At 43.1% G+C, this 8,499-nt stretch overlaps 1 non-coding gene across 1 annotated transcript; it reads left to right on the top strand.

Moving 5' to 3' along the window:
• The first annotated feature begins 985 nt into the window (after window positions 1–985).
• On the top strand, window positions 986–1,092 carry LOC141615530 (small nucleolar RNA R71). The gene has a single exon (XR_012529947.1). It is a non-coding gene; the product is annotated as a small nucleolar RNA R71 (small nucleolar RNA).
• The last annotated feature ends 7,407 nt before the right edge of the window (window positions 1,093–8,499 follow it).

The following is an 8,499-nucleotide window of genomic DNA, read 5'->3' as shown; positions in this document are numbered from 1 at the left end:
TTCTTCTTTTGATGATTCTCCATCTTTGGAGTTTTGCACAATTTCTTCCTTATCACTTGCTTCCACAACTTCATCCTCAACTTGCTTCTTCGGTGCTTTATACCTTGTACCACTTCTCAAGTGAATGGCACTAACCGTTTCATGTCTTGGGGGATTACTTTGAGGTGGTAATTGCCCCTTTTGTCTTTGTGAGCTTTAAGATGCTAGTTGAGTCAATTGGGTTTCCAACATCTTGGTGTGAGCTAGAATGTTGTTGATGGTGGTTTCCATTGCTTGACTATCTTTTTGCATTTGAGTGAAAAACTCTTGTTGATTCTTTTGCATTTGGAGGACCGCTTTTTGAACATCAAAACCTTGGTCATTTTGGTGATTGTATGGATTTTGGTTTTGGTAACCTTGGTTTTGGTTGAAAAAGGGTCTTTGATTTTGGTTTCTCATGGGAGGTGGGGTGTATGTTGTTTGAGGGTTTTGAACATTTTGGCTTTTGTATGAGAGATTTGGATAAAACTTGGTGTTTTCATTGTAATAGTTGGAATAAGGGGTACCACTCTTGTATGCGTGGAAAGCATTCACTTGTTCATTTGTTCCCCTACATTCACTTTGGTCATGTCCCAAAGTTCCACAATTCTCACATATCCCACTTGGGATTGATGAGGATTCCGTCATGGCATTAACATGATGCTTTGGTGATTTTGAGGCTTCTTCAAGTCTAGCCATAGCTTGTTCAAACTTCAAATTGATTGTGTCAATGTGAGCACTAAGTTGAGCACCCAATTGAGTAACGGAGTCCACTTTATTCCTTCCTCCTCTAGTAGCCTTGCGAGGTCTACTATATTGTGAGTTATGGACCGCCATTTCCTCAATCTTGTTCCATGTTTGATTGTCATCAACTTCGGTGAACATTCCATTTGATCCCATGTTGAGAATGTTCCTTGAATCTTCATATAGACCGTTCCAAAATTGTTGTACCAAGAACCACTCGCTAAGTCCATGGTGAGGATATGAGCGACAAATTCCTTTGAACCGCTCCCAAGCTTCATACAAAGATTCTTCATCCCTTTGCTTAAAACCCGTAATTTGAGCACTTAGCATGTTAGTCTTTTCCGGTGGGTAGAACGTTTTGTAGAAAGCTAGAGCCAACTTCTTCCATGAATCAATTCCGAGAGTGGCCTTATCAAGGCCCTTCAACTATTGTTTCGCGGTGCCGATTAGAGAAAAAGGAAATAAGACCCATCGAATTTAGTCTTGAGTCACACCGGTTTGAGAAATCGCATCACAATAGTCACAAAACGTTTCCATATGAGAATGAGGGTCTTCACTAGGCATCCCCCCAAATTGGCTCCTTTCGACTAATTGGATAAAGGCGGATTTGGCAATAAAATTTCCGGTCAAATGTTGTGGTGCGGGAGTACCATTGGGTAGGTTCTCCTCGGTGGGTACGGAATGTGATGAAAACTTAGGCATTGTAGGTTGATTTTGTGGGGTATTTTGTGTTGGGTTCTCCTCACCTTCTCTTGCAAAAGGGTTGATGAACTCAATAGTTGGTTGAATATCCACTACCTCACTAATACCTCTCAAATTCCTCCTAGCAAACCTCCAATTGTTTGTCAAGGTTCTTTCACTTTCACGATCAAAAGGTAACAAATCACCTTGTGACCTTCTAGATATGCAAAATATCAAACAACTCGAAAATAATTAGAACAAACCTTGAGGAGTTTTACTTCCCCAAGGCAAAGAAAGACACAACTAATAACAATATAAGAAAATCTAAATCAAGTTAACACCGTCCCCGGCAACAGCGCCATTTTTGATCGGTCCGTTTCGTGTTCACAATTTAATAGATGTTGTCGTTGGGTCACGTCCGAATCAAAACACAATTTATAGCTTCACAAACAACTCTACAATTAGTAAAGAGGCAAGTAAAGGTCGGATCCCAAGGGACGGGAATTGAGATGAGATTTCTATTTAAACTAGTGGTGTCTTAGGGGTGTCACAATTTGGGTTGATGTAGAAGGCCACTAACTAAATAGCAATGAAAGTAAATAAGCAAGATGAAATAAAAGGGTTGTAAACAATTGATAAAAAGCACTAGGGTATCATGGGGTCATAGGGGAATCATGGGAATTGATCATACAAACATGTTCTCAAATTATAAGCAAGCAATTATTGATGTGATGGATTGAGTTGGGTTATATCTTACAATCCTAGGAAAGTTTGGGTCCCGGAGCCGAATCGATTAGATTGTACAACACCTACAAGTCGACTTAGTCTTCCCTACTCAATAACATGCATGGTCTAATGAGACTCAAGTTGTTTTATGTCTTACAAGTCTCATTGGAAGGATAGGTGATGGGTAAAAAATGCAAGGATTCATAAGCTCACATTTCATCAAACATAACATGTGCATGAGTTGAGATCAAAACAAGCAAGCAAATTGATGCGTGTCTTTTATATAAGGCTATCACCTCATTTTTACACGCATTTCTGTGCTTTTTATGTAGCATCTTGCTACAAATACCCCCGAATATTCTACTTTGGTCCGTTTATTGTAATTTGCAGGAATTGACCGAGGAGGAGCTAAATCGAGCCTTAATTGTCCCAATTGTACGCATTCATGGGAAATAAGGAGCCGGAGCTTAGAAATCTTACACTTGGAGGACGTATGAGCTGAGTTCAGGAAGAAATTCTAGTCCTGACGCGCCTATATAGCTCGATCGAGTGCTTTACTGCTCGATCGAATGCTTTACCACTCAAGACTGGTCGATCGACCAGTTTAAGGAGTCGATCGAGGAAGTCAGCAAGCAGTGCTCGATCGAGAGGTTGTCCTGGCTCGATCGAGTGACTTGGCGTTCGATCGAGTGATCTTTCTCCTCGATCGAGGGGCTTTCGTGTGCTTTTGGTTTATTTCCGCCTAATCTTTTATGGGCTTTTGTAATCAGTCCATAGATTAGGTTTAAGACGAGTTTTCAGTATAAGACTGAGGGGAACATCACGTTACTCCCATCTCTTCACTACGTACATTTTCGACTGCTACTCCTGTTACTGTTCTTTGGATTTCTATTCTCTACATTTGTCACTCGAATTCGGTATTATCAATCTAATTTATTGTACTGCTTTAATTCCTTTTCTCTCTTTGCTTTATAATAGTTCAATCAATCTCTTAATAGTTTGTCATCATGCTTAGTTTTAATTATTCAGTTAGTGTAATTGTTAATCCGACGATTATGAGTAGCTAATTTCCTATGCTAAGACTATAGGGGATCCATGATTTGAAGGGAGAGTAATTGATTTACTAGGTTAATACCAGTACCGTCTTTGTTGTTTAAATGCTCCAATTAATTGTAATTGCCTAATTGAGTCGACGCAATTAGACCCTTATTCTTGGTGGACCTTGACCTAGACCGAAAGGTTGGAAGAGGCAGACTAGTAGCGAACAATAGAGTATTGCAGCGAGGGCGAAAGTTAAACTGTTTACACTTTAGGGTGAATTAAGGACCGAAAGGTGACGTTCTCTACCCCTTAGACCGTGCTGCATTGACCTGGGACCTAGATTACTTGACCAGAAGATTGTGGTGAACCGCTTGTCTTAGCTATTCTCCTTTATCTGTTAAACTCCTTCCTTTATTCCTCTTTCCTTATTCTCTTAGTTTAGAAATCACATTTTATAAACCCCCAATTCGGTTACTTAGACGAACTTGAATTTAGCTGACAAATTCCTACCTCTCTGTGGATTCGACCCGACTTCCCTAGCTTTATTAGTTAGAGCCAGTTGGTTATTTTGACAGGTACGCGACAGACGTGTCAAATTTTGGCGCCGTTGCCGGGGAGGTGGCGCAATTTTGTTGCTTAATTAAGTTTGTCTTTTGTCTCAAGGGATTTATTCCTTGAGGCTGATCTCATTTTCTGCAAAGTTTTGACAGTTTTGCAGATTGGCTGTTGCTTCGAAGGTTGCATGACAATATGCCTACGATTACAGAGCATACAGAGCCATGTGGTAGATGTGGCGAGGAAGGGCACGATCTTTATGAATGCACGGCAGGTGTAGAGCGTGCCCTTGCATATAAGAAGTACAAGCAAGGGGTTCCTTTTTCTCAGCTATATGAAGAGATAAAGAGCGTCTCTACCCCTTCTACGCCAGTACCACGACCGGTCTCTCCCTCTGCAAGAGAAGAAATTGCCGAGTTGAAATCCATTATAATGAGTATGTCACAAAAATCTGATACGGTTATATCGGAGTTGAAAGAGCAAGTCGCGCACTTGACACACGCGACGGATCAAGCCAAGTTTCTCCCAATTTGCGATCCAGCCAGTGCAATGAACTTTCAAAGTGACCCTCCTCATGAAGAAGACGAGGTTTTGGCAGCTAATGATGACTCAGATGATGATCTAGACGAGTTTTTGAGAAATACTTGTGCGTGTGCGAAGAACCACTCGATCGAGCAACTCATCTACTCGATCGAGCGGTTCTAATCATCCAGTCACTCGATCGAGTGACAATGGCGGTCGATCGAGAAGTACATAACTCCAAGTTGGTCGATCGAGTAAATATGCTGAAGAAAACACTCGATCGAGTGTCAAGACGGGTCGATCGAATGAAATTGAAGAAGAAACGGTCGATCGACCGGTAAAAAGTATTCGACCAGTCTTTGTAAGTGGCGGGAATCCTAATTTATTATCTAATACCGCCACCGTGTCATCTTCCCCTGCTGTGGAGACGTCACGCATTGATAAGGGTAAAGAAAAGGTCGCAGGACCGCTCATCGCTACCAGGGTACCCTTCCCAAGTCGTCTGAAGGACGCAAGGATTGAGCAACAGTGCGGTAAGTTCGTGGACATCGTGAAGAACCTCCAGTGTAATCGTCCTTTCTCCGAACTTGTTACTCAAGTACCCACTTACGCTAAGTTTATGAAGGATATCGTGACGCGTAAGAGAAATCTGAGTGAATTTGAAACGATTTCATTTATGGAAGAGTCTAGTAACCTGCTGTTAAATAAGGCCCCTCCAAAAATGAAAGACCCGGGCAGCTTTTCTATTACTTGTGTCATAGGTAATATGGTTATTGATAAGGCCCTTTGCGATTTAGGTGCCGTGTCGGTGTCATGCCCCTTCCCCGTCGCAAGAAACTAAAGATGAGTCATTTCAAAGTGACTAACATTACCCTACTGGATGGTGATAGATCTCGTTAGGAGGCCCTTAGGTGTCTTAGAGGACGTGCCCGTGAAAATAGGCAAGCTCTACATCCCAGTGGATTTCATTGTTTTGGATATAGCTGAGGACACTAGGACCCAAATTATCTTAGGAAGACCATTCCTTTGTACAGTGGGTCATTATTGATGTCGACAAGGGCGTCGACTCTTGCGAGAGGGGATGATGCTATCACATTCGGTTTGCCCAAGATTTTTTAGCTCACCCAATGATAGAGGACACATGCTATTCAGTCGATATCATTGACGAGTCTATTTATGACTTCTGGTCGGGTTCTTTTATGAAGGACCCACTGGAAGCTCTTATGCTTTTTGATGAGTGTGCGAGATAGCCCGCAGGCGACGATGACGCTGCGTTGGATTTGCTTGTTGATGATTTAGATGAGCATGAGGGAGAGCAGGTGGAACAAATGATCAGCACTCTTTGCTCCATTGAGGTAAAGGTACCGGAACGTAAGCCTCTCCCTTCTCATCTTAAATATGCTTTCCTAGACAATACAGAGCAGTATCCAGTCATTGTCAGTGCCAAGCTTAGTGATGACCAGCTGACCTCCTTGCTAGCTGTGCTTAAGAAAAACAGGAAGGCAATGGGCTATTCACTGGATGATATCACGGGTATTAGTCCCGATATTTGCATGCACAGGATAGAGCTGGAGGAGGATCACAAACCTTGCGGGGCGAGGGTCGGCGCCAGGGTGAACCGAAGATGCGGGATGTCGTGATGGGCCGAGGTAATGAAGGCTGCTGGATGCGGTATTATTTATTCTGTAGGTAATTCTAGATGGGTAAGCCCGGTCAAGACAGTAGTCCCGAAGAAAGGAGGGACAACTGTAGTAAAGAATGAGAAGAATGAATTAATACCTACCCGAGTAGTGACTGGTTGGCGGATGTGCATAGATTACAGACAGCTGAATGCCGCCACCAAGAAAGATCATTTTCCCCTTCCTTTTATTGATCAAATGGTAGAAAGGTTAGCTTCTCATAAATTTTTCTGCTATTTAGATGGGTATTCAGGGTTCTTTCAGATCCCCATCCACCCAGACGATCAGGCTAAGACCACATTTACCTGTCCTAAGGGCGTTTTTGCGTATCGCAGAATGCCTTTTGGTTTGTGCAATGCCCCTGCCACCTTCCAAAGGTGTATGATGGGGATATTTTCAGAGTATATTGAGTCTATCATGGAAGTTTTTATGGATGACTTTAGTGTTTATGGAAGTGATTTTTCTAACTGTCTGTCTAACCTAGAGAAAGTGTTGCGTATTTGTATTGAGGTTAATCTTGTCTTTGAATCGGGAGAAGTGCCACTTTATGGTCAACGAGGGAGTTGTCTTAGGGCACTTAGTTTCTGATAGGGGGATAGAAGTTGACAAAGCAAAGGTGGAAGTGATTCAGCAATTACCACCTCCTGTTAATGTTAAGGGGGTGAGGAGCTTCCTTGGTCACGCCGGTTTCTATCGGCGGTTTATCAAGGATTTCTCCAAAATTGCTAAACCACTTACACAGCTGTTGCTTAAGGATGCCCCTTTTGTGTTTATCGATGCTTGTCTTTCTTTTAACAAAGTTAAAGCGAGGCCTTAGTCTCCGCGCCGATCATACAACCTCCCAACCGGGACTTGCCGTTTGAGATCATGTGTGATGCGAGTGACTATGCACTAGGAGCGGTGCTTGGCCGGAGGAAAGACAAAGCCTTGAATGCTATTTACTATGCGAGCCGAACTCGGATGAGGCTCAAGTGAAGTACACTACCATCGAGAAGGAGCCGTTAGCTGTAGTTTATGCCTTAGAGAAGTTTCGTACTTATTTAGTTGGGTCAGAAGTCACCGTTTTTACTGACCATGCAGCTTTGAGGCACCTCCTTGCTAAGAAGGAGGCTAAACCACGGCTACTGAGATGGATACTCCTCCTTCAGGAGTTTGATTTGCAGATTAAGGACAAGAAAGGAGCTGAGAACGTTGTAGCTGATCACTTGTCGCGGCTGATGCGACAAGAAGGGGAAGATTCTCTACCCATTGATGATTCTTTCCCTGACGATTCTTTAATTGCTGTTATATCGTCTATTGTTAACCAAGAACCTTGGTATGCGATATAGCTAACTTCGTTGTCGGTGGCACTGTCGCCCGACCTTTCTCATCGCCAAAAGAAGCGTTTTACGTATAACGCTAAGCGGATTTCGGGATGATCCTTACTTGTTTAAGGAATGTGCGACGGTCTCTGAGACGGTGTATTCCGCAGTGGGAGACCAAAATAGTCCTGGAAGGCTGTCACTCCTCTTTATATGGTGGTCACCACGGTCCATCGCGCACCGTGGCTAAGGTACTTCATCTGGTTTATACTTGGCCCTCCTTGTTTGCTTTGCCAAGTCTTTTGTTTCAGCTTGTGATGCTTGCCAACGATCGGGGAACATTTCGAAGAGACATGAGATGCCACAAAACGGCATCCTAGAGGTTGAGGTTTTCGATGTCCGGGGCATTGATTTCCAAGGACCGTTCCCGTCCGATAAAGGTAACATGTACATTTTAGTAGTCAGTAGAATATGTGTCAAAATGGGTTGAGGCAATTGCTTCACCTCATTGTGACGGTAAGACCGTGATAAAAATGTTCAAAAAGATCATATTCCCCCGTTTTGGTGTCCCTAGGGTCGTCATTAGTGATGGGGGATGCATTTTAAGGAAAAGAAACTCACTTCCATACTGTCTAGAGTTGGTGTCCAACACCGGCGTGGTTTGGGGTATCATCCCCAAACTAGTGGTCGAGAGAGGTCTCTAATCGTGAGTTGAAAGAGATCTTGTCTAAAGTAGTTTCTAAATCACGGAAAGACTGGAGTCTTAAGCTAGATGACACATTATGGGCTTATAGAACCGCCTTTAAGACACCAATTGGTGCATCACCTTATAGGTTAGTTTATGGGAAATCGTGTCACTTACCTGTTGAGCTGGAATGTAAGGCCTGGTGGGCAATCCGCGAGCTTAATTATGATCCTAAATTGTGTGGTCAGAATCGTCTTTTGCAGCTAGATGAATTAGAGGAGTTTAGGCTTAATGCCTATGACAGCTCGCGCATTTACAAGGAAAAGACGAAGAGATGGCATGACAAGAGAATCCTACCTCGGGAGTTTCATATGGGGCAGAAGGTGTTGCTGTTTAATGCCCGGTTGGGACTATTTCCTGGCAAGCTGAAGTCCAGGTGGAGTGGTCCATACACGGTGACAGCTGTTACCAAATTTGGATCCGTAGAGCTTGAAGATTCCGAGGGTCATAGATTCAAGGTGAATGGCCAGTACGTGAAGCATTACCA

Source organism: Silene latifolia, chromosome 11 (assembly GCF_048544455.1).
Source record: "Silene latifolia isolate original U9 population chromosome 11, ASM4854445v1, whole genome shotgun sequence".
Classification (NCBI taxonomy): Eukaryota; Viridiplantae; Streptophyta; class Magnoliopsida; order Caryophyllales; family Caryophyllaceae; genus Silene; species Silene latifolia.
This window is presented reverse-complemented; position numbering and strand designations above follow the sequence as displayed.